This window comes from Leucoraja erinacea, chromosome 1 (assembly GCF_028641065.1).
Source record: "Leucoraja erinacea ecotype New England chromosome 1, Leri_hhj_1, whole genome shotgun sequence".
Taxonomy (NCBI): domain Eukaryota; kingdom Metazoa; phylum Chordata; class Chondrichthyes; order Rajiformes; family Rajidae; genus Leucoraja; species Leucoraja erinaceus.
In genome coordinates this window covers 72,682,599-72,710,206 of record NC_073377.1, presented here as the reverse complement: position 1 = coordinate 72,710,206, position 27,608 = coordinate 72,682,599, and the positions used below count along the sequence as shown (strand labels likewise).

The window sequence follows — 27,608 nt, the reverse complement described above, 5'->3', positions numbered from 1 at the left end:
CAGAGGTTCCTGAGCTGTCGTGTTGTGTGAGACACACAGATATTTGAATACAATTGGGAGTTCAACTTAAAATGCACCTGCTGCTTTATGGGTTTCCCAGCGGATGTGAAAGAACGTGCCAACTCTACAATGTTCAACTGGGCTCCTTGTGGATCAGGAAAAGAGGAAATGGCCTTAAAGGAAGGATTTGGTCTCGCTTCTTCTAATCGTGGGTCATTATTTTAGGTGTGTTGTGATGCAAAAAATAATAATTAATTTCACCATTGGTATTCCATCGAATTGTGTGGTTGCAGTTTATGTGTTCCTTTAATTTCATTAATGGCAATTATTTTCAGCAAAATGCCAGCATTTGAACCATTTGTTGGAGCATGCCCGACAAAATCATCAGAGTACAGAGTTTTACCAAAACGCTCCCCATTTAAGTTGTACCTCTTGGTTTGGATTTCAAGTTCCAGCGGAGCTAAAAGGGGCTGTCCCACTGCGGCGACCTAATCCGCGAGTTCAGACGAGTTTACCCTTGACTCATACTCGCAGCATGGTCGACACGAGGTCCTAGGAGGTCTTTGTAACTCTCCTTCATGCTCGAGAGTAGTCCCCGCGTACTCGAGGCCTCAGCTAGGTCGCGGCGTATTTTTCAACATGTTGAAAAATGCCCACGAGTAAAAAAAGGTCGCCATGGAAAAATCTATACTTTTTTTACCCGTAGGTTTAGTCAAAGTAGGTCATAGTAGGACGGCATGTTATTCGTAGGTAATCGAGGGTAGTTGAAGGTAATCAAAGGTAGTCGAAGGTAGTCGTAGATAGTCTTCAACATAGTCGAAGGGAGGTCAAAAGAGATTGAAGGAGGTCGTCTTCACTCTCCACTATTTGGTGTCCAATTTTCCCGAAGCTAGTCGAATCTAGTCTTCAACATGGACGAAGGAGGTAGAAGGAGGTCTTCTACATAGTCGAAGGAGGTCTTCAACATGACATTTTTTCAAACTCTCCTAAACTCTTCTAAACTCGCCAATTAGGTCGCCGCAGTGGGACAACCCCTTAAGTCATCAGTGACCGAACTGCACTTGAGGGGACCTAATTTGCGAGTTTAGAAGAGTTTGTGCTCGACTAAAACTCACAGCATGGTCGACACGTGGTCCTAGGAGGTCTATGTAAATCCCCTGTCCCACTTAGGAGATCTGAACAGCAACCTCGTGACCTTGCCCACCACCCAAGGTTTCCATGAGGTCACTGGAGGTTTTGGTCAAAGTGGTTTCCGCGTGGTCGAGGCTTCATCTAGGTTGCTGCTATTTTTTCATCATGATTAAAACCGGCCTCGACTGAAAATAGGTCGCCGTTTTAAAAATCAATAATTTTTTTTGTCGCAGGTCTGGTCAAAGACGTTTTTTTTCATAGTCGAGGAAGGTTTTCAACATGCGTGGGAGGTGGTAGGAGGTTGCAGGTCACTTCGACCTTGATTTTTTTTTGGGTGGCGTGCAAGGTCACCAGAGGTTGCTGTCTAGGTCTCCTAAGTGGGACAGGGGCTTGACTCTCCTTCATGCTCGAGGGAAGTTTCAGCATACTCGCGGCCTCAGTTTGGTCGAGGAGTAGTTTTTAGCATGCTCCTAGGTTTAGTCGAAGTAGTCCTAGTAGGTCGCATGTTATTCGTAGGTAATCGAAGGCAATCGAAGGCAATCGAAGGTAGTCGAAGATAGTGTTAGTATAATCGAAGGTAGTCGAAGGTGGTCATCTTCGCTCTCTACTATTCGGTGCCCAATTTTGAAGAGAGCATCGGCGAGTGAATCGTAGATAATCAAAGCTAGTCTTCAACATAGTCAAAGGAAGTCGAAGGAGGTCTTCTACATATTTGTAGGAGGTTCTCTACATGGTCGAAGGAGATATTTGAAGGAGGTTCTACTTTGGCGATACAACAAGACCATAACACTCTCCTTGACTCTCCAAAACTCTTCTAAACTCGCAAATTAGGTCCCCGCAGTGGTACAGGCCCTTAAGGTTCACATCTGGGTGATGGTAGCAAAGTTAATGGTTTAAAATGAAATATAAAAATCAGGCCGCAGCTTACAGTAATAGGATTGAAAATATGATGGAAGTTATGTATTTAGATTCCGTAGAGAATAAAAACTCTGCTCAAATCTGCTATTTGCAGTTCAGATAATTGTCTCACCTGGAATGTTAGGCTAGACCGCAGTGTTAATAACTTCTGTGATCAATGAAGGGATCCTATTTTCAGCCTTTCCGGTTTGGTTTATTTTTCTCAAACTTTTTTTACTCTCTCGTTACTTTGCTGTGCTGTTCAATTAAAGTAAAGGTTGAATTGATGGGTTCAGGATGAAGTGTTTGTTTATTAAACAGTTTACATACACTATTACTTACAGAGTACACTGTTACTTTGTTGTGATAAATTGCAAAGAACTGTGATGCCTCAGCATGTTCTTCATAGATTGCTGGGGCAATCAGCCCTTGGTCTTGAAATGCCTTTTAAATTCTTCTAACAAACCATATAATACCAAAGCTATCTTTCAGTGCCTTTTGTAAGTAACTGTGCTTAATTTATTTATTAATTACCTTATTTCTTTAAGATTTGCTATCCTTGGATTATTTATATTTGGGTACTTTATTTCTAGATTGACCACTGTTATCTATGAGTAAAAACAGGATCACGGTTATTTTCACAAAATCCCTTAAGATTTTCCACAGCAGAGCCTGATTTTCACTTTTATCTTCAACCAGCCTTGATTTGACCTAACCTTTCCCCTGCTTTCTTGCACCTTCATAATATAGACTCGTTTAACGATATATGAAACTGTGAATCACAGCAGTTGCTTGTGAGTTCTTGAAAACAACCTATTATTTAAGCCAAAGATTAACTTTGAAAATAGTTTTCCATTTACACAAACCTTTCTATTGTTATAGCTTCCCATACTTATAACCAGGTTTCTAATCGTGCGAATTTTAAACAGCGAATGCTGCTGCAAAAGTTATTTGTGAAATAATCTCAGACATTGATGACTGAGAAAAAAAACCCCATAAAGAAGAGGAACAATAAATGAGAATCGTGACCTACCTCCTGTTAGATTTGGGACCTCAGATGGCAATTGCTTGTTTCTTCATCGTCATTTAGTAAGCAGTGCAAAGAATCTGCCAGCATACCCACATTTTCTTGTTTTATCTCGGCAAGGAGTGCCCAGAAACTCCCTCTATTGCTATTTACTGCAGTTAAACCTTTCTGTCTTCTTTCTTCGCTCGTGTAAGCTTTTTCGAAACAACTCTCAGTCCATCAAAAGTGTAACCAAGCTTTGGGAAACTCACAATTAGACCCAGTTAATCTAAAATACCTGACTCTCACTGACCTAAGCTGCACATTCCACGGGGGCTAAATAGCAGCTCAGAAGCTCCAGCACTCTCAGGAGAAATTCCTAGCCAGTCTTAAAGTGTGTGGCATTATTCTCTTAAAGCTTGTTTTCAGCCCATTTATGGCTGTTCAGCAAAAAGCTGCTAGGGTTTTGTAGCCCAAACTAAGATTGTGAGTTTTAACTCATAATTTGTTTAGACTCTCCCTTTTGTTCTTCTGGTTTCCTTTCTTCTCAAACAAGTTAAGTTTTTTGTTTCACAATGCCCTGCCCCTAAAGTCACCAAACCAGAATTTCGCTGCAACACTGGCAACTTCCCGTAAATCTAAATTGTAATGTTATCCTGTTCACTGAGTCCTTATTGGCTTAAGGCCAGCCGAACATTCCAGTTGAGGTAGAAGCACAAATATCTACCTTTTCTCATGCTCACACCGATCAGAAAAAAGGCCAGTTGAGCAAGAAACTGTGAGTGTCAAGAGTTTATTAATCACGGCGACCCAGAATGGCAAAGACAACCTGTCACAGCGAGAGAAATCGGGAGTTACACCGGGGTGTGCTGTGGGGGAGAATGCAGGCAGACTTAAATAAAACGCAAGGCAAAAAAAAGGCATGTTTCAGAATGCACCTGCTGACACTAACATACTGAGAATTCTTGAAGGAACCCTCTAGGTCCAGTCAATTGTTTAATATCTAGCTAACTTACGGTAATTATACATAAAATGTAAGCACCTTACCTTGAATACCGTCGGAACGCACTTTAGCTGAATTCTTAAAAGAGCCTGGTGACGTGTTACCTTAACTTGACAGACAAGTATTTCCAAGAGAGAATTGCTGATCTCACTTACCTGACGCAAAGCACTCAAACCAGCAAGGTACGTCGCTAGGAGGGACCCATGACCTTTTTGATGTATTCATAACATCACACTGGTTGTGAACAGGTGGCAGAAACAGGTGGCAGATTTTTTTTCCTTCTTTTTTTATTAATCAAGTGTTAAGAAATTGCTGGGATGGGAAAAAAAAATGAACTTGTAAAAATAATGCCTTCCCAGTACTTTCCTTGGTTTTGACCTGTCTACGTAAGCAAATTAGAAAACCCAGGTACAGGTTGTTCCCGCCTTCAGTTTTACAGAAGCTGCCTGAAGAAGGGTTAAACATGAGGTCAAAATGAATTAAAGTTTACTGTAAACTTGCACTATCCAATCAGAATCCAGTTTATTGCTTCTGATCAAACCATTTGGATCAGAAATTTGATAATGTAAGAAAAATAAGAGGCCTCTCTTGAAATCCTTATTTGCATTGTGACACATAGGCAGGTTTAAATTTCAAGCATTTTGGGACCATGACAAATGGGAAGGAAACAAAGTGTCTTTGAATAGAATATTCTTATTGGTTATATAAACTGTGTCCCAACCACACCCCCACTCAGGTAAGCATTTAATATCTGCCAAAGAAATAGCACAGAAAACTCACCCAGAATTCTGCTCTAAGTATCCAGCTAAACACTGCTTAATGTGTAAGAAGGAACTGCAGATGCTGGTTTAAACCAAAAAGCTGGAGTAACTCAGTGGGTCAGGCAGTATCTCTGGAAAAAAGAAATAAGTGATGTTTTGGGACCAGACCCTTTTTTCAGACTCAAACATTGCATAACATTGATTCTGCATCTTCCCGGCACGTTGATTTAGAATTTTTTGGCCTCATAATCTTTCTTTCCCACTTGGGAAATTGCCCCAGTAGTTTATGCTGTCTCACACAATTCTGCTCTTCTGATTCTGCAGACTCATAATTGGTAAAAAGCTTTCAGCTTTTGAAACAATTATAATTTCTAATTTTTAAATTACTGTTCAATACAATGCCATAGTATAAAGAACTTTACAGACAAAGAAGTCCATGGGAAATATAGTGCCTCTTGCAATAGGAATAAATACCGTCACCATTTTATACTTGGCGCGAAGGCCAGGCACTTGTTTGGAGACTGTGAGCCTAGGTTCAAGACATCATTAATTGGGGAAAGGACATCTTTACATCTTGTGGTAAAGTTGGCGTTATGTTAGAACATTTTGAAATTACGTCCTATTCTACTAAAGCCAGAAATGAGCAATGTCCATTTCGTGCTTACATTCCGAGTACAAACTCTCTAGTTTACCAAGAAGGAAACTCATCCTCATTTTAAGCTGCAAGAGTATCAGCTGCCATGCTGGCATGATATAATTGGCCCCCAGGCCCTATGACGGAAATGTTGTTACCTTCAGGGATACATAGTGGCAAAGCAGTAGAGTTGCTGCCTCACAGAGACAGAGACCCGGGTTTGATCCTGATTATAATGGTATACGGGTGGTCATTGCTCGGTGCTGACTTGGGTCGAATGGCCTGTTTTCACGCTGTATCTTTAAACTAAACTAAACTAAACTAAACCAAACCAAAGTAAATTATCATTTTCAAATGTTCTATAGATTCAGGATCAGTTCCTGTGGATTGGAGGGTAGCTAATGTTATCCCACTTTTTAAGAAAGGCAGGAGAGAGAAAACAGGGAATTATAGACCAGTTAGCCTGACATCGGTGGTGGGGAAGATGCTGGAGTCAATTATAAAAGATGAAATAGTGACATATTTGGATCGCAGTAACAGGATCGGTCCGGGTTAGCATGGATTTACGAATGGGAAATCATGCTTGACTAATCTTCTGGAATTTCTTGAGGATGTAATTAGGAAAATGGACAAGGGAGAGCCAGTGGAGGTGGTGTACCTGGACTTTCAGAAAGCATTTGATAAGGTCCCACATAGGAAATTATTGGGCAAAGATAGGGCACATGGTATTGGTATTAGGGCACATGGTATTAAATCAATGATTTAATTGAAGGGATTCAAAGTACCATTAGCAAATTTGCAGATGACACAAAGCTGGGTGGCAGTGTGAACTGTGAGGAGGATGCTATGAGGATGCAGGGTGAGTTGGACAGGTTGGGTGAGTGGACGGATGCATGGCAGATGCAGTTTAATGTGGATAAATGTGAGGTTATGCTGAGGGTGAGAGAGAGGGTGTGCTGAGAGGGGGGTGAGGTGAGGGGGGGGGGAGAGGTGGGGAGCAGGGAGGGGGAGGGAGGGTGGAGGGAAGGTTGTAGGGGTGTGTGGAGGGGAGGGGGGTTTGGGGAGGGACGGTGGTGCGGGGGAAGGAGGGAGGGGAGGAGAGGAGAGGGAGGGAAAAGAGGGGGGGTGAGGGGGGGAGAAGGGGGAGAGGGGTGGGAGAGGAGAGGGGGGGAGGAGAGAGAGGGGAGGGGGGGGAGAGTGGGGGAGGGGAGAGAGGAGAGGGGGGGAGGGGGGAGAGGGGGGAGAGGAGGGGGGAGAGGAGGAGGAGGGGGAGGGGAGAGGGGGGAGGAGAAAGGGGGGGAGAGGAGAGAGGGTGAGGAGGGAGGATGGAAATTGAGAGGGGAGGAGAGGAGGGGAGGAGGGGGGGAGGGTGGGGCGAAGGGGGGGGAGGAGGAGAGAGAGAGGTGAGGAGGAGAGGAGGGAGAGGGAGGGGGGGGGGGGAGAGGGGGGGGGGGGGTGGGTGGGGGGGGGGGAGGGGGGGGGGAGAGAGAGAGAGAGAGAGAGGGATAGAGGAGAGAGAGAGAGGGGGAGAGAGAGGAGAGAGAGAGAGAGAGAGAGAGAGAGAGGGTGTCTTTTTCAACCCAAACAACCAATTGCGGGCAGTGCTTTTTTCCTCATTTTCAAACCACATTATGGGTACTCACAGCTGTGGAGACATGTGTTCAGTATTATTCTGAGCTCTGATTGAGGCACACCACTTGCAGAGACTGATTGAGGCACACCACTTCCTGGTTTTATAGTCCCTCCCCCTCCCTCCAGCAGGGGCAGCAGAGAGAATGGAGAATTTTGTAAAAAAACATTAATATCTCTGTCATTTTTCATCGACGGGAAAAATCCTCGGCACAGATGCGGCGGAGGGGGGCTCTGAGCGAGGTGGCCAAAAATGACAGCCATAGGTGTTCTCTCGGAAATCGCAGCAAAGAAGGCCAAAAGCGGTCAAGAACAGAGATTTAGTAATATAGAAGATTATTAAGGGATTGGACACTTTAGAGGCAGGAAACATGTTCCCGATGTTGGGGGAGTGCAGAACCAGGGGCCACAGTTTAAGAATAACAGGTAGGCAATTTGGAACAGAGATGAGGAAAAACGTTTTCACACAGAGAGTTGTGAGTCTGTGGAATTCTCTGCCTCAGAAAGTGGTGGAGGCCGGTTCTCTGGATGCTTTCAAGAGAGAGTTAGATAGAGCTCTTAAAGATAGCAGAGTCAGGGGATATGGGGAGAAGGCAGGAACAGGGTACTGATTGTGGATGATCAGCCATGATCACATTGAATGGCGGTGCTGGCTCGAAGGTCCGAATGGCCTTCTCCTGCACTTATTGTCTATTGTCTATTGTCAAACTAAACTCAGCATGTACAGACAGGAAGCCAAATGTGGGGCAGGGCTCATTTGTGCTGAGGCAGAATCAAGTAGATATGCTGATCAACAGTAGTTCATAAAAGCAATGTCACAACAAGGAGGCATGAGAGACTGCAGATGCTGGAATCTGAGCATAAAGCAAACAGCTTGAGGAACCCAATGGGTCAGGTAGAGGGTGTGGAGGGAAATTAACAGACAACATTTTGGTTCTGGACCCTTCTTCAAGAATCAAGGTTAGGTTGGGGTTTTAGATATGCTTTCTTTAATGCAGCCCAACTATATTAAATATTAGACAGCTACTGTCACCCCTCTCATCACCAGTTCACAGGTCCCTTTTAAATCTTTCCCCTCAAGTCAAGCCAAATCAACTATAGACACAAAGTGCTGGAGTAACTCAGTGGATTGGACAGCATCTCTGGATAACATGGAAAGGTGACTTTTCGTATTGGGATCCTTCTTCAAACTCTTTTGAAAAATCAACTATCCATGTTCTCCACAGATGCTGCATGACCCGCTGAAGTTTCTCCAACACTTTGTCTTCTTTTATAAACCAGCAACTGCGGTTCCTTGTTTCTTCAAGTCAAGTTGAGTTTATTGTCATATGCACCAGTATGGTGCGATATGGTAAAATGAAAACCTTTCACCTTAAACCTGCACCCTCTAGTTTTAGACTCCCCTATCCTGGGGAAAACTTGTCATGTTTTCTTTCTGCCTCCTATGCTCCAGATAAAACAAATCCGAGTCTATCTAGTTCACCTTAGAACTCAAACCTCATGACCCAGTAAGAGCACCATAAATCTTTATTTCACCCTCTCAAGTTTAATAACATCTTTCCTATAGCATTCCTGTGATTAGGTTCTCCTTTGAATGTCAATTAATATATCAGATTCAACCAGGGTTGCTGCAGACTTGCGGAACAGCTATAGCACATGTGATTTGGATGTTAATCTGATCATATAAAACTAGTTCACAAGTTCATAAATTATAGGATTAGAATTAGGTCATTCGGCCAATTTGGTCTACTCCGCCATTCAATCATGACTGATCTCAGCCTCCTAATCCCATTTTCCTGCCTTCTCCCCATAACCCTTAACACCCGTTCTAATCAAAAATGTATCTATCTCTGCCTTAAACATATCCACTGACTTGGCCTCCACAACCTTCTGTGGCAATGAGTTGTTCCACAGATTAACTACCCTCTAACTAAAGAAGTTCTTCCTCACCTCCTTTCTAAAAGAGCGCCCTTTAATTCAAAGGCTATGACCTCTGTCCTAAAAAGGAAACATCCTTTCCACATCCACTCTATCTATGCCTTTCATTATTCTGTAAGTTTCAATGAGGTCCCCCCTTAACCTTCTCAACTCCAGCGAGTACAGGCCCAGTGATGTCAAGTGCTCATCAAATGCTAACCAACTCATTCCTGGATTCATTTTGGTAAACATCTCCTGGACCCAGCACATCCTTCCTCAGATATGGGGTCCAAATTTGCTGACAGTACTCCAAATGCGGCCTGATCAGCGCCTTATAGAGCCTCAGCATTACATCTCTGTTTTTCATTCCAGTCCTCTTGATATAAATGCTAGCATTGAATTTGCCTTCCTTACCACCGATTCGACTTGCAAATTAACTTTTTGGGAGTCCTGCACCAGCATCCCAAGTTCCTTTGCACCTCCGATTTCTGTATTCTCTCTTCCTCTATAGTTACATTATAGGAATTGAAAACCTAGTACGTACAGATCCATTGAGTGTGATTTTTGGCACGATCTTTTCTTTTCATAGCAGCAGGGTATTCAAATGATTTATTTTCCCATTACAGCATTGTTATGTCTTTGATGTCCTGTAGACATTTTTTTCTGAAGATTTTGCTGCCTTTGAATGCATCACTTCAAAACATTGACTGGTTCCAAATAACTGATATTTCAAACATACCTGTGAATTACAATCACGTCTTGTGACACTTCGATGATGTCTTAATAGCCACTTCATGTGTCTAACATACAGTAGTAAATGAGAAGATGTTTGCTTAAATATGGAGGTGTCATTGCCTTTAGTCACACAGTCAGCTCCAAGCCAAGAAACCATTCTGCTGGCTTCCTACTGTCGAAATCAAACCTGGCATCAAACTGGAACCAAAGATGAGTGTTGTTGCAACACATAACCTTGTCATCACTAAGATCCCTAATATCATCTCAATACAATCACACACCTTTGCCACCGCCTCAGTTCAGATGATGATTAAGAAAATCCATTCATGACTTTGTTATCTTTGGTCATAGCTACTTCAGCAACACCTCATTCTATATAAAACAAAATGTTGGAAGTATGAAAGGAAAACAGAAAATGCCAGAAATACTCAACAGATCAGGTAGCATGGCACAAAAAGTTGGAGTAACTCAGCGGGTCAGACAGCATTTCTGGAGAAAAGGAATAGGTGACATTTCGGGACAAGACCCTTCTTCAGACTGAAGGAATAGATAACGTTTCGGGTCGAGACCCTTCTTCAGATCCTTCCCTCAGTCTGAAGAAGGGTCTGTCAGCTATTCTCTCAGTCTGAAAAAGGGTCTCATCCCGAAATGTCACCTATTCTTTTCCTCCAGGGATGCTGTCTGACCAGTTGAGTTACTCCAGCTTTTTGGGTCTATCTTCGGTTTAAACCAGCATCTGCAGTTCCTTCCTGAACAGATCACCTTCCCTAAACTTGTGGCCACCTAAAACTCAGCTGTCTCTACGCTAACTCACACTTTCCTGTCCACCCACAATTCCTGTGCTATGTTAGTTTCTGATTGTAACATGTTGATTTAACAAAATAATTATCCTGTTTACAAATGCCTCCATGGCCTAGTTCCTCCAGATATCTGTCATCTCTCTAACCATTAGATTGAGATTTCTGCATTTTTCATTCTGGGGTTTTCATCAACTACAAATATTTAATGCTTCAACTTGCGGAAGCCATGCTTTCAGCTACCAAGACCGTGAGCACTTGAACTCCTTCCCTCAACCTCAATGCATCTTTTTCCTGTTAAATAATCTACTTCCTGACATATCTTTTCACCATTTACAAATGTAGCTCGGCAACAAATGTTGCCTCATAACGATCATCTGATGTGTCTTGGGATGATTTACAGCGTTGAAAATGGTTATAAGTGCTCATTGTTGTTGTGGAGTGCGCTGCTAAGACTTGCTGAAACCCCACAGTCCTCTGGTGCATGAGAAAGACTCCGTGCTATCATAAAACATCAATGTAAAATAATTAAATGACAATGGTTTTACAAACCTATAGCACCCATGTCATAAAAGGAGCATTATAAATTCAAGAAAAACTATTTCTGAATATCAAAATTGAGGATTCCGATGGTACATATTTTGGTATTAAACTACATAAACCTCAAATATCACACGTACAATAATTGATGCATGACAAATTGACTGATCCTAGACAGGCCAACAGTAGAAGAACAGTGAACAAATGGGTTCAGTACCTCAGGGCAGGGTTGAAATATCATCCAAGATTTCCTTCCCTGATGGCTACCATTGCAAATCAGGTATATTAAAAAAGTGAGATTGCAATTGACTTTACCCGTTTTCCCTTTTGTAGTGAAATAGCCAGTTGTAGATAAAGTTTGGTTAGTCCCAAAGTAAATCATATGGTAGAAGGTTAGGATAATATTATTGGCAACACTGTTAATGACAGCATAACATCCCAGCCTTGTATATCACCATCCCTGGTTCAATCCACCAGCAAGATGCACCCATCAAAGTCTGCCTCTCCCCCTCCGGCGATGTCCACAACACTACCTAGGTATGTGAATGTTTTTACCTCCTCTAGAGCAGTGCTGTGCATAAGGATAGGGTTGCTGGTTTTGGAGTGGATCCTCATCACCTGTGCCTTTGCTGTATTGGGTGTAAGACCAAGTTCTGGTGCAGCTTTTGGGAGTCTGTTCGTCTTCTCCTGCATTTGTATCTGTGTGTGTGAAAGGAGAGCTATGTTGTCTGCAAAGTCAAGATCATCCAGCTGCTCCCACATTGTCCACTGAATTCCATTTATTTTCCCTTCAGTCGTTTCCGTCATAATCCAGTCAATTGCCCGGAGGAACGGGAATGGTGACAATAGACATCCCTGCTTGATGCCCGTCCTGACACTAAAGCTCAGAGAGAGCTGGCCTGCATGCATAACTTTGCATGATGTTCCATCACATGAGTTCTTGATTAAGTTTATGATATAGGTGGGAATTCCATAGTGGTCCATTAAGCGCCAAAATGTTGCCCTATCTAAGCTGTCAAACGCTTTCTCAAAGTCGACGAAGTTGATCTACAGGGACATGTTCCATTCAATCGACTGCTCAATGATGATGCGTAATGTTGCTATGTGTTCTGTACATGAGATTCCTTCCTGAATGTACATGTTCAGGATTCCTTCCTGAATCCTGCTTGCTGGTCCCGTAGCCTTCCCGTATTGATTTCTCTAACTTCAAGTAACCCTTGCGTCCCCTCTCCGTCCATCCCCACCCAGGCCGTTGTTCTAGCTTCAGTCGTTTTGTTGAGTGTCATTGTCTGTAACTCGTTTTCACCTGACCCACAGCTAACAATGCCCTGTTTCCTTTATCATTGTTACTGTTTCGCATATCTTTCATTCATTTGTTCTATATCTCTCTATATCACTGTTTATATCTCTTGTTTCCCTTTCCCCTGACTCTTAGTCTGAAGATGGGTTTCGACCCGAAACATCACCTACTCCTTTTCTCCAGAGATGCTGTCTGACCGGCTGAGTTACTCCAGCTTTTTGTGTCTATCTTCAGACCAAAGATGTATTTTGTAACTACTTAGGAACTTATCTAAAGTTTATTAATGTATTTTCGGATTGACTCATTTTATCTACTATGCACTAAGAAGATAAATGAAATGCAATCACTCTGTTCTTCTATTTTCATTAGTCAGATGATGATTCAGCAATCTATGGTCCAAAATCTTCAATGTTATCTTTTACTTGGTGTGGTGATTTAGAATTTTCAACAATAAATCAAGAAGTGACTTACTCAATAATAATACAAGTTTTCTACCAGGCTGAATACTCAAGCAAACTTCTACAGGGGTATGGTGGAGAATATACCGACTAGTTGCTTCAAGGCTTGGTCCAGTAACTTGAACACCAAAGAATAAGGGAGGCTGCAGAAAGTTTTGGACATTACCCAGTCCATTACAGTTATTGAGCTCCCTGCCATCAATGAAATCTACAAGAAGCGTTGCCTCAAGACGGAAGTGAATATCATCAAACACCCACCTCACCCTGGCCATGCTCTCACTGCCTCCATCAGGAGGAAGGTACAGGAGCTTGGAAGCATTAACTCCAGGCGCAAGGACAGCTTATTCGCATCATTCATCAGGTTCTTGAACCACACTGTATAACCCTAACCATAACCATATCTCATCAATATTATCAACTTTGTATCAGATTGCACTACGTTCTATTGCACTATTATGGTCTGGTTACCTCAAATAATTGATTTATTGTATTATTGTTTACTGTATATTTATTTCTTGTATTAAATAAATATGTCAGTAGAGTGACAGCAAGTAAAGATTCTATTGTTCCAGTCCAAGTGCATATGACAGTTAAACATCTTGACTTTTGACTCATTCTACTTTATTTAAGAAAACAAAAAGTGCAAAATGAAAGAGATCTCATGGTCTCACAGTTACATATCAAACCCTTTAAAACTATAATTGTTCCATCCACAAAAGTCAACAGACATTTGCATTCCTCAGACTTTTTGTGGTCGATGACGAACTTAGCGTGAAGATATGAACTAGTTTTTGGAATGTTATTCTGCTGGATATAGCCTTGATTTATGAAAGGGAGACATAACTGTAAAACATTTTGTTTAGCAAAAGTTTGTTAATCAAAGATTCTAAGTGAAATGCAATTTGGATATTTTGGTTTAACGTAATGCAATAAGTTGAGAAGGGTTACTATTCAATATAGTGAAAAATATACCTTTGACAAAAGTGTCCGTAGGGCCTCCTTCATTATACTGAAGATATGTTCCCCAAAGAGTCAAGGGTGTTCTAGTGATTTTTGTTAAATTGAATAATACCTGTGTTGCTCGAGACTGATCATTCATTTACATGATTTGACTAGGTAACTTTGAAATTGGGAATCAAATAGGCTCATACTCTGAAATAATTATGGAATCATGGACTGATAGAGCATAGAGGAATTGCACTTGTGTCTGTGGTGGTACTATCCAATTAGGCTTTTATTATTTGTTCTTTTAAAGAGCAATGACAGTATTTTATGTGTTTCGATGTAAATTTCATAAGCCTGAAAGGAAACATAGAAACATAGAAAATAGTGCAGGAGTAGGCCATTCGGCCCTTCGAACCTGCACCGCCATTCAATATGATCATGGCTGATCATCCAACTCAGTATCCTGTACCTGCCTTCTCTCATACCCCCTGATCCCTTTAGCCACAAGGGCCACATCTAACTCCCTCTTAAGTATAGCCAATGAACTGGCCTCAACTACCTTCTGTGGCAGAGAGTTCCAGAGATTCACCACTCTCTGTGTGTAAAAAGTTTTTTTCATCTCGGTTCTAAAGGATTTCCCCCTTATCCTCAAACTGTGACCCCTTGTCCTGGACTTCCCCAACATCGGGAACAATCTTCCTGCATCTAGCCTGTCCAACCCCTTAAGAATTTTGTATGTGTTTGTAAATATGGATTTTTATTTTGTGTTTGATTAGCAGCAGCAACACAAGAAGGTGGATATAAAAAATAACTACATGGAATTAAAGGGAAACTAAAAAAATGCATTCATAAATGTTTTCCTATAATCTCTGATCAATTAATTACTTTTGAAGGGTAAACACAATAGTTATAAAGGCAAATGTTGAAATTATTTTGCACAAAGCATTATGTCTGGAAATTATAGTATAGGTTGAAAATTGTGTGGTGGCCGAGCTACTGGAAAAGTTTGCTGCTTTTCTTCAAAATATGTTTACATGATCCTGAAAATGAGGTCATCCAAAAGACAACACTTCAGCAATGTAATTCACAAGGGTAGTGTGGTGGGTTTATTATTAGTGGGTACAGGAGTGTTCAGGACCGTTGATCCATCGACAGGAGTTCAAATCTCACTAGCAACAGGGGGAGTAAATTCAAGTGATGAGATAAATGTGGATATAATTAAAAGGCTTGTCTCATGTGATACACTGATTAGTTTGGTTTAGTTTACAGATTCAGCATAGAAACTGACCCACTTCGGCCCACGCCGACCAGCGACCCTTGCATATTAACACTATTCTACACACACTAGGGACAATTTTTACATTTACCAAGCCAATCTACCTACAAACCTGGAGGAAACCGAAGATCTCGGAGAAAACCAGTGCAGGTCGTAGGGAGAACGTACAAACTCCGTACAGACAGCACCTATAGTCGGGATCAAACCCGGGCCTCTGGCGCTGCAAGTGCTGTAAGACAGCAGCTCGGCTGCTGCGCCATCGTGCCACCTTGATGTTCTTTAAGAATGCAAATCTGTCATCTTCACCTAGTCTGGCCTAGATGTGACATCAGATTCACCAATGTGGTTGACTCTTACTTGTCTCCTCAGTTCAGGGTGAAATAGGTACACAATCATGCCAGGATTGCCGGTAACATTCACATCTGACAAATAAACACATTTGAAAAGCTCATAACTGACAATCTTCTATATGGTAAGCATAGTAGGAGGATTAAGAAATAAAGAGTCAGTACTGTAAAGTGGAACTGAGGTAAAAGATAAACTGGTAATATTGAAATAGCTTTATTTTGTTTCATATATCATGTAATGGAGGATGCATCTACTTCATCTGTATTTACACCAAGACAGTATCTAGTTAATCATGTGTATGTCCAACATGCGAACACGCAGGAAATAAAATGAAAAATGTATATTTTTGCTGGAAAAAAAAAATAATATATATACAAAGGGTTGCAGCTGGCTTGTAACTATCTGTAAAGGGAATAGACAGGTTATAATGTTTTGGCTGTTCCCCTGCAACCAAACTGAAAATGAAAAGATAACTAAGCATTTCTGAATGATTGTAAAATAACACAATTGAAAATAAAAAGGATGTGGGAGTGGAGAAAACCAAAAGACACAATGATTAGAGTGAGTGAAGGGACATTAATTGGTTCATGAGTGAATTAAAAAATCACCTACATTATTCTATACTTTCAATATAAATTTGTGTGAATCAGTGAAAATAAGCAGAGATAAAAAAAGGGTATAAAAACAAAATACAAACTTGGGGACGTTATAAGGGCCACATTAAAAAGACTACGAGGAAGAAGAGGAAATATAAAAAAAGAAAAATATCAAGCTGTAGATGTACTAAATATGAGACAAAACAGAAAATTCAAGCACTGCCAATCACACGAAAAAGTAACGATTTACACGGATTCAAACCAGACCTCCCACTACACTGACAAAAGAGCTTGTGATTCAAGCACGACCTGCATCCCAGTTAAATAGCAGTGATCTGAAGGAAATGGAAGGAGTAGTTATGGTCTGCTATTAATCAGCATTTATCTACATAGCGCTCAGCAGAAAGATAAGGTACTAGTGCCCAAACTGAATATCTCAAAGACTGACTCAGAGATTACAATATGCAATTTCCCTGCTGCATTATTTCTGACAGTGGCAGTACATTAATGTCATCTGCTGGTTTAATTTGTTGCTCTCTGTAGCAAGCAAAGAGCAAGCACACTGTTCATTGGCCTTTCACCTCAGTAAAAGATTGGATTTCATAGATGACCAGCACCAGTTTAAGCAGCCTTCTACAATTTTAAGCCAACCTGCTCCTCTTAAAAGCGAGTTGTATTGTGGCTTCAACTGGTGCTGACAAGTATATGTGACCTTGAAGAATTTAGTAACTGAACAACACAGGAAGGAGCTGGCTCCTTGGTTTTCCAATATTTCAATGGAGATTATGGTGCAGGGGTGAAGAGACATAGACAGGGTATTTTCCACAAGCACGAGGCCCTACAGCCACTTTTGTCAAAGGTAGTGAAAGAACTCAAGAGATTGTCATATGCACAGGCAACGGAACAATTGAATTCCTACTTACCACAACGTAACTAGCCCATAAACGTAATACGCTCAGATAAAAATAATAATAATAAAAAACAATTCATGTAATTACTAACTGTAATACTGGATAGCCATAATAGTGCAAAAAAACACAAACAAAAACTGTAGTGCAACCAAAGACACAGTCCACAGAAGTTCATAGTCGCCAAGGTTAGCATTGTGTTGTGTTCATGAGCCTGATGGTGCTGGGAAGAAACTGTTATTGAACTTGGTGGTCACGGTTGTCAAGGTCCTGTAACCTTCATCCCAATGGTGATAATAAAATGAGTGCATGGTCAGGGTGATGATGGTCTATGATGATATTGACCGACTTTTTGAGGCAGTGCTCCTGCAGATCCCTATAGATCTCCAATAGAGAGAAGATGGTAAATTAGGTCAATGCTTAGGGTCAGTCACTGAGGATCTGGTTGTAATCTCACGGAAAACTTGACGAGGTCAGAATTAATTACTTCAATCCTCAAATGCGTCTTCCCACCAATTGCACCTCAACCCTCAAGCACTGATGAATGACCATATTTCCATTATTTAAGTCCTACAATTCCAACTCTCATAACTACATACTTTTTCTTAGGAAGTCTCTTGGGATTGAGGATGACGCTTCCTTTCCTGTTTAGTGCATTCGGAGTCCAATGTGGGAAATGTAACCTCTCCACCACACCCTCATACACTGAAAGCATTACGATCCAAGTTACACACACAGCCAGCTGTTAAACATGACAGCTACTTCACAAAAAATGCACGGCACTCATTATTAAGCACTGCCCTTTCTTTTGCACGATAAGATGGCACATATTTGCAGGCAACAACAAGAAGGTACAGTCGCATCATTGCACTCTGCTGTGGAGCTGGTGCTCAATATTATTGAAATGGGAGTGGCTGGCAGCAGAGTTGACGCCACAGAAAATCAGTTGTATTGTACATAATCCTCATGCCCAACTTTCCCTTCAGCCTGGAACCTTTCTTAATATTGTTAAAGTGGAGATTCACAGTTTCTTGATTAGTAAAGACATCAAAGGTTACGGGGAGAAGGTCGGAGAATAGGGTTGAGAGGGAAAATTAATCAGTCATGATCGAATGGTGGAGTAGACTCAATGGGCCAAATGGCCTAATTCTGCTCTAATACTTTATGGTCCCTTCTGATGCTGTAAGCATGCACCTCCTACACCCCCTCCATACAACTACATCCTGGTGTATTTTTACTTTCAGATGGCCAAGAAATGCAATCAGGCCAGGAAGCAAAGACGGAACACATTGATTTCACCCCTTGACCACTTGGTCAGAGGAGAGCATGATTTGTCCTCGCAGCCAAACTATCTTCAAGCTTACGGGGGGGGGAGGATGAGTAAGACCACGGATGGTTCTTTAAAAGGGAAATGATTGAATGACCTTTTCTGGAGAAAGAGTGGGATAATGGGGTTATGGATAATTTTATTGAAGAGCAAGGGATGAAATGGAATGTGATTTTATGATTAAAAAAACCTCTTAACTTCATACCCTTGGTGGGGTTCGAGGCAAAATGGACCAGGAGCCAAATTGTAGTGTACGAGGTTATCATTACAGGGATGGGCCTGGCGACAATGGCTTTGGGTTGCATGTGTTGCTGCAGTTGAAGTCGTTTTGACTGGCTGGCAATGGCAGGACTCAAACGGAGTAACCCTGGTGGGCTTACTATTAATATCATGATCTTTAGCCTTTACTTTAGAGATGCCGTGGAACCAGCCCCTTCGGCCCACCTAGTCTGCACTGACCAGCAATTATCCCATACACAAGCACTATCCTACACACTAGGATCAATTTACAATTTACTAAAGCCGACTAACCGACAGACGGCACCCGTAGTCAGGATTGAACCTGGGTCTCCGGTGTTGCAAGGCAGCACCTCTACTTGCTGTGCCACTGTCCCACCCTAAAGATCAGGGCATTTAAAAATAAATGTTGTGTTTCTAGCAGCTACTTCCACGCTTAGATGTGGCATCTCAACAACTATAGCAATTTATTGCAGGGCAAGTTTCTGAGCTACTGCAGCATCCTCCGAGTCCTTATCCTTATCTATCTGAGCTTGCATGGCAACGCAGAATAACCTTTTACGATGTCTTTCACTACAGCACCCAATTGTTGGGTGACCTCTGTCTGTGATCAATGGAACTCAATTCTCTTCAGTCAGTTGCAGCGGTGGATGGCTAAACCAGATGTGCTCCAGATCTCAGTGGGGTTGTTACAATTACATTAAGGTTTGTAATATGAACCAGAATTCCTGTTCCTGATCACTGTGCAGTGAGCTCTGTTGGAAGTGTGTACATGTAGATCTTCAACGTTAGTCTTTGATGTTCCCAGGGGTCAATTGACACGTCTGAACTCACTATCCATGTTAATGCTTGATTAATGGTCCCTTAGAAAAGGTAGAAGAGGGAAACACATCCCAAGCACAAATCCACATATGTAGAAAGCAAAAGGAAGTGATATCATTAAGAAGAATTTTAAAAAGATTCACCAAGTACAGACTTTCTCGACAGCATTTGTTCTCATACATGTTGAACCCATGCCTGAGCCTCAATTTAATACACAAGAACACTGTTCAGTGCACTGCAAGTGCGGGTGAGGTGCGATTTTCACCAGAAATCTGTAATTTAGGGCATCCAACAGAATTGATCTTTAATAAGAAAAATAGATAACAAAAGGGAAGTTCAAGTTTAAAGCTAGAACTGATGAAGAAATCATCTCTTTCCTGTGCACTTAAATTTACAGCCTCCTGCTCTCTGTGATGGAACAGTATACAATTAGAATCTGTCAATATGCAGGTAAAAATGACATTCACTAAAAGATAAAGAAAATTTATGATGTAGGCAGCCATTTAGTTCTTAGAGCCTCTGCCACTGACTTGCAACAGTGCAACAAAATGTTGGTGGAATCTTCAAAACATTACATTTTCTAGTTTCCAAAAACAGACGTAGAGACATCAGGATTAACCAACATGATATTTCTGCTGCAAGGAGCATACCAGTTTTGTGGAGCATGTAGCCAGTGCTATGATCATGCTGTTGGGTGGTTGCATACTTCATCGTAGGGCCACAAGTGTAAGAGACTCCACTTTAAAGGCTCCGTTAAAAGGCTATGCAACTCAGTTGTTGCGGTGCCAAAGTTTAATATGCCATACATTTGTGCTTAAGTGGAAATAGTCAAGCGTTTCAGGTTCCTGGGCATAAATATCGCCAATAATTTGTCTTGGTTCAACCACATTGACACTGTGGTCAAAAAAACACACCAACACCTTCACTTCCTCATAAGACTAAGAAAATTCGGCATTTCCCCAACAACTTTTACAAATTGGGATAAATTTACACTTGGTTTGGTGACTGCTCTGCCCAAGAGTGCAGGAAATTGCACAGGGTCTGGATGCAGGCGGTCCATCACACAAACTCGCCTTCCCACTCCCCTCACCCAATCGACTCCAATTGCACATCATGCTGCCTCATCAAAGCTGCCAACGTAATCAAAGACCACTTACACTCCAGTCATTCGCTCTTCTCCCCACTCCCGTTGGGAAGAAAGATATGAAAGCGTGGAAGTATGAGGCAGCAGAAGCTGGAACAGCTTCATTCCTGCTGTTATCAGACTGCTGAATGGACCTCTCATCAATTAATGCGCAGCCCTGATCTCCCAGCCTACTTCATTGAAGCCTTGCACTTCTTTTGATTTGCACTTTCTCTGCAGCTGTAATTGATTGGATAGCACTCAAAGTATTTTACTGTATCTCAATACATGTGTCAAATATAAACCAATATCAATACCACTACCAAGAATATTGCAGTTTCTGAAATGCTGATCGGAAGGTAGCAAATGTGACCCCATTATCCAAAATAAAGAGAGTCTAAGTATTTGTGAATATGTTGCAACCTATAACAAGAGATGTTACATTAAAGTTCTTAGAAAGTAACGATAGGATTGAGCAGAGTCAATTTGGATTCATGAAAGGGAAATCATGTTTGACTAATCTGTGGAGGATTAGTATTTAAGGATGCATCTAGTAGAGTAAATGGGAACAAATCAGGGAATATTGGGCATTTGGGTTTATATCAACAATATTGCAAAGAGAACCAAATATAACATTTTCAAGTTTGCTTGAAACATGGGAGTCTGAATAACATTGAGATTGCAAATAGGCTTTCAGAGGATATTGACAGTCTAAGTGAGTCAGCACCAAAATAGCAGATGAAGTACAATGTGGAAAATGTAAGACAATCCACAAATAGAAAAAACAGAAATGCTGCATATATTTCACTGGAAAGAGATCGATAAAGGTTGATGCTCAAAGGTACTGCAGTGTCCTTATAAGACACAGAAAGGGAACATAATGATGTAGCCGGTAATGAGGGAGCATGGTGGCCTCTATTGCAACATTACAAGACTAAAGTTTTACTACATGTTGGCCTTCATAACAGGAGGAGTTGAACATAGGAGCAAAGTGGTCCTTCTGCAGTTGTACAGGGCCCTAGTGAGACCACACCTGGAGTATTGTGTGCAGTTTTGGTCTCCAAATTTGAGGAAGGACATTCTTGCTATTGAGGGAGTGCAGCGTAGGTTCACAAGGTTAATTCCCGGAATGGCAGGAGTGTCATATGCTGAGAGAATGGAGCGGTTGGGCTTGTATATTCTGGAATTTAGAAGGATGACTTACTTAGACTTAGTTCCTCCCACACTGTTGAGTGCATTGGGCAGCAAGCTTTCACCATTCTGTTCGGTAATGTGCGATGTCTTCCACCCTCGTTAGGCTTGCGTCATGGGCTTCCAAATCCCTCTGGAATGTCCGCCTCCATGTGAGTTTTGGTTGGCCTCTTTTCCTTCTTCCGTCAGGTTGCCATGTCATTGGTGCACGTTCTGGTGACATTCCGAGTACATGTCCTGCAAATTTCATCCTGCGTACCTCTTTGTCCTGGCTGAGGGGCTTTGTTGCAGTTTCACGGTAGATCTCCTCGTTTGTGATGTGGTCTCTGTAGCTAGTCTTCAGGATCTTCGTTGTTGGAATGCATCCAATTTCTTTTTCATCTCACATTGATTTTCCATGTCTCACTGGCATGGAGGGCTGTAGGGAAGACTACGGACTGGAAGAGCTTGACTTTTAGCATCTTGGATATCCCGCCATGAGACCATATTGGTGACATGCGTCTGAAGACTGATGCAGCTTTACCAATTGATGTCGACCTCTACATCTCCATCCACTGTGAACATGCTGCCGATAGGTAGATCTTGTGACGTTTTCCACCAGTTCCCCATTGATTATCAGTTGGTCTATTGGCTGCTGGTCTCCAGTCTGCATGGTCTTAGTCTTCTGGCTGCTGATCTTTAATCCAACCTTTGATGCATTCCCCTCCAGAGCGGTTGTCATCTCTTGAAGGGTGTGTCTCGACTCTGCTAGTAGTGCAATGTCATCGGCAAAATCTAGGTCTGTGAGGTGTCTTCCTGTTCTCCACGGTATTCCAAAGACGGGTTTGTTCATTGTCTTCCGCATGGCATATTCGATAGTGACAATAAACAGTAAGGGGGATAGAAGGCAACCTTGTCTTACCCCTGTGACAATGTCAAAGAACTCTGGGATGCCATACATTTTAAGAATTTGCCACGGGGTGTCTCTATGTACACTATCAAATACCTTTGTGAAATTAACAAAGTTTATTAGTATTGGTTTCTGAAATTCCAGGCATTGTTCTACCACATTTCGTAACACAAAGATCTGTTCACTGCAGGATCTTCCCATGTGGAATCCTGCTTGTTCATTACGGAGTTTCATATCCAGAGCTGCTCTAAGACGATGTAGCAGTACAGAACAAAGCACTTTTCCTGGGACTGAGAGCAACGTGATCCGTCTCCAGTTTCCACCGTCAATAAGATCTCCTTTCTTTGGCAATTTCACGATCACACCTTTCCTCCAATCCTCTGCTACACATTTTTCTTCCCACATGCATTACATAGCTTTGTGAGTTTCCCTCTCAACGTTTCCCCTCCACTCTTTAGTAGTTCTGCTGGAATTGGTCGGGGCCTGCTGCTTTGTTATTTTTCAGATTCTTAATTGCATTTGTAACTTCTGTTTCTGTGATTGGTCCAACCCTCCACCTCTAGCTCTGGAGTATCTACCTCTTCAGGGAAGACAAACAGTTCAGATGGTTCAGGTTGATTCAATATCTCTTTGGTGTTCAACCCATTGCGTGTCTTGCTCTTCTTCTGTCAGAAGCACTCTCCCGCTCTTATCTTTTATGGTGGCACCAGAGCTACCACCGGATTCTCCCAGGTCTCTGGCTATGTGGTAGAGTGTATGGGTGTCATTTCTGTCCCTGGCTTCTTGTGCTTCTGCGCATTTGATTTCTATCCAAGATTTTTTATCTTTTCTGCATCACCTCATCACTAGTTTGTGTATTTGTCTATAATTTTCTGCCCGAGCCAGTGCTGGTCCCAAGCCCAGACAAAGAAGGAGGGTTGGGCGTAGGGCTAGCACCCCTACCCTGCAAAACCTAAAAGCCGCTCTGGGAAAAGTAAGCATAAACTATACTGGTAACTGGCATGAGAGACGGAGCTCGCCCATTGCAAGTATGACGGGCTCGGACCAAAGCCTCCGATACACTTGTGCCCCATAAAAGAGTAACATCTGATCTGCCAAAACTGCCATGAGAATAGCTACCTGGAATGTCACGACCTTGCACCAGAGTGGGAACTTATCCCAGCTACTGAGAGAGTTTGAGAAGTATGAGCTGAGCATCTTATGGGTGAATGAAGTCTGACGGATAGGGAGTGGAAAACTTACAAGTGAAGGAAAAACACTGATGTACTCTGGGCATGAACAACATCACATACGCGGAGCAGGACTGGTGTTAGACAAAGAGGCAGTGGAAGCAGTGATAGGTTGGAAACCTGTGAATGACCATATCATCGCAGTGAGGTTCCAATCCCGACACACAAAGACAACAGCAGTACAAGTTCATGCATCCACAGAAGAGGCAGAAGACGAAGATAAAAATACCTTTTATGAACAGCTACAAGATGTGATGAACGACATACCAAATCATGATATGAAGATACTCATGGGAGACTTCAATGCACAAGTAGATCAGGGCTTGAAAGTGTAATAGGGGTCAGCCAGGAAGACAAATGACAATGGAGAACGATTTCTATCATTTTGTAATGTGAATGGAATATAGAAACATAGAAAATAGGTGCAGGAGTAGGCCATTCGGCCCTTCGAGCCTGCACCGCCATTCAATATGATCATGGCTGATCATCCAACTCAGTATCCTGTTCCTGCCTTCTCTCCATACCCCCTGATCCCTCTAGCCACAAGGGCCACATCTAACTCCCTCTTAAATATAGCCAATGAACTGGCCTCAACTACCTTCTGCGGCAGAGAATTCCAGAGATTCACCACTCTCTGTGTGAAAAAAGTTTTCCTCATCTCGGTCCTAAAAGATTTCCCCCTTATCCTTAAACTGTGACCCCTTGTTCTGGACTTCCCCAACATCGGGAACATCGGGAACTATGCGTGAGAAACGCACTATTTCAGCATAAATACATACACAAGAAATCTTGGCGCTCACCAGATGGAAACACGTGCAATGAGATCGACTACAAGCGCATCAGCAAGTGATGGTGCAGTGCGATGCAAGATGTACAGAGTTACAGAGGGGCAGACATTGGTACTGACCACTACCTTGTTAGAGGAACATTAAAATTGAAACTGAAAAAGATTAAAGTTGTAAAACCATATGACATTGCAAAGCTAAAAGATGAAGAGATGTCAAGGAAATTAAAACTTGGTGATAAATAGGCTCCAAGTGTTACAGGAAGGACATGACATTGAACAACAGTGGCAAACTTTCCAGGAGGCAGTTCGGGAAGCTGTAGATACCACCACTGGCTGAAGACATGGGACCAGAAAAGAAAGTTGAATAAGATCAGACACATGGGAGATGATTGACAGAAGAAGAGACATAAAGCAGAAGAGAGAGAGAGAGAGAGAGAGAGAGAGCAAAGACAACTGAAGAAAGGAAAGAATTTACAGAAGATTATAGACAAATTAGAAGGACGAGAGGGAATCTTATTGAGACATATAAGATCATTAAGGGTTTGGACATGCTAGAGGCAGGAAACAAGTTCCCGATGTCGGGGGAGTCCAGAACCAGGGGCCATAGTTTAAGAATAAGGGGTTAGCCATTTAGAACGGAGATGAGGAAACACTTTTTCACACAGAGAGAGATGTGAGTCTGTGGAATTCTCCGCCACAGAGGGCGGTTCTCTGGATACTTTCAAGAGCTAGATAGGGCTCAAAGATAGCGGAGTCAGGGGAAATGGGGAGAAGGCAGGAACGGGGTACTGATTGGGATGATCAGCAATGATCACATTGAATGGCGGTGCTGGCTCGAAGGGTCGAATGGCCAACTCCTGCACCTATTGTCTACGCTGTCTTACAACAAGGTATAGGCCTAAGAGCACATCTGGGGTATTGAGTACAATTTTGGTCTTTCTTTTTGTTTAAAAGGATGTGCTTACTATAGAGGAAATGCATTGAAGATTCACTAGACTGGTTCTGGCATAGTAGTTACATAGATACATAGAAACATAGAAAATAGGTGCAGGAGTAGGCCATTCGGTCCTTCGAGCCTGCACCGCCATTCAATATGATCATGGCTGATCATCCAACTCAGTATCCCGTACCTGCCTTCTCTCCATACCCCCTGATCCCTTTAGCCACAAGGGCCACATCTAACTCCCTCTTAAATATAGCCAATGAACTGGCCTCAACTACCCTCTGTGGCAGAGAGTTCCAGAGATTCACCACTCTCTGTGTGAAAAATGTTTTTCTCATCTCGGTCTTAAAGGATTTCCCCCTTTATCCTTAAACTGTGACCCCTTGTTCTGAACTTCCCCAACATCGGGAACAATCTTCCTGCATCTAGCCTGTCCAACCCCTTAAGAATTTTGTAAGTTTCTATAAGATCCCCCCTCAATATCCTAAATTCTAGCGAGTATAAGCCGAGTCTATCCAGTCTTTCTTCATATGAAAGTCCTGACATCCCAGGAATCAGTCTGGTGAACCTTCTCTGCACTCCCTCTATGGCAATAATGTCCTTCCTCAGTTTTGGAGACCAAAACTGTACGCAATACTCCAGGTGTGGTCTCAACAAGACCCTGTACAACTGCAGTAGAACATCCCTGCTCCTATACTCAAATCCTTTTGCTATGAAAGCTAACATACCATTCGCTTTCTTCACTGCCTGCTGCACCTGCATGCCTACTTTCAATGACTGGTGTACCATGACACCCAGGTCTCGCTGCATCTCCCCTTTTCCTAATCGGCCCCCATTTAGATAATAGTCTGCTTTGCCACCAACGTGGATAACCTCACATTTATCCACATTATACTGCATCTGCCAAACATTTGCCCACTCACCCAGCCTATCCAAGTCACCTTGCAGTCTCCTAGCGCCCTCCTCACAGCTAACACTGCCCCCCAGCTTAGTGTCATCCGCAAACTTGGAGATGTTGCCTTCAAATCCCTCATCCAGATCATTAATATATATTGTAAATAGCTGGGGTCCCAACACTGAGCCTTGCGGTACCCCACTAGTCACTGCCTGCCATTGTGAAAAGGACCTGTTTACTCCTACTCTTTGCTTCCTGTCTGCCAGCCAGTCTCTATCCACATCAATACTGAACCCCCAATACCGTGTGCTTTACGTTTGTATACTAATCTCTTATGTGGGACCTTGTCGAAAGCCTTCTGAAAGTCCAGATACACCACATCCACTGGTTCTCCCCTATCCACTACTAGTTACGTCCTCGAAAAATTCTATAAGATTCGTCAGACATGATTTACCTTTCGTAACCGTTCGTACCTTACCATTCTAGCCTATGATGGGTGATTGAGTTCATAAGTTCTCAAGTTATAAGAGCAGAATTGGGCCATTCGGCCAATAGAGTCGACTCCGCCATTCAATCATGGTTGATCTATCTTTCCCTCTCAACCCCATTCTCCTGCCTTCTCCCCATAACCCTTGACATCCTTACTCATCAAGAATCTATAAATCTCCGCCTTAAAAATACCCAATGTCCTCCACAGCTGTCTGCGACAATGCATTCCACACATTCACCACCTGCTGACTAATTTCCTTGACCATCATTCCCAGTTGCTCTGATCTGATGGTCATATGATGCTCAGGCTTGAAACCAGGCTCCCCATTCCTGAAACTAACACTCTATTTCACGCTCCATTACAGCAAAAGATCTCCAGGAGTACAGAGGATGTTCTCAAAGCTTCCAAGAAAAACAGTAACATTTCTGCCGACGTGGGAATTTCTCTCCTTGCAATGAGTTGAAATGAAGACAGCTTGAGGGGCAGCACTGCAAACCATGTTCCTACATTGGAGCATCGAGAAGCACAAATAAAATTGCTGGGCCGTTGAAGAACCTTCCAATAAAACGACTCACTTAGCCTATTGACCTCATCAGAAACCTCTGAGCTCACAAAAATTTACTGGAAGCAAGCAAGTCATCCTCTAACCCAAGGAATTGCCTGGAAGTAGAATGTTAATCTGGGTAAAATTAATCCATTATATAAAACAACGATTAAGTGTTTGCTTTCCAAAAGTGCCTGTTAGTACAATCAGTGCAAATGAGCTTACCCCCTGCGGCTTGTACACAGCAACA

At 42.3% G+C, this 27,608-nt stretch overlaps 1 protein-coding gene across 13 annotated transcripts in view; it reads right to left on the bottom strand.

Moving 5' to 3' along the window:
• Positions 1 to 27,608, bottom strand: part of rbm47 (RNA binding motif protein 47) — a 212,798-nt gene that overhangs the window by 155,316 nt on the left and 29,874 nt on the right. For 2 of the 13 annotated variants that reach the window (XM_055637276.1, XM_055637205.1), the window contains exon 1: positions 4,082 to 4,211. The exons of 6 other annotated variants lie outside the window; for them this stretch is intronic. The gene's annotated coding sequence lies outside the window, so the exon portion shown is untranslated. Of the gene's footprint in view, positions 1 to 3,061; positions 4,001 to 4,081; positions 4,739 to 27,608 lie in introns of those variants that run through there. 5 more of the 13 variants (XM_055637215.1, XM_055637259.1, XM_055637235.1 and 2 more) reach the window with 5 other exon arrangements.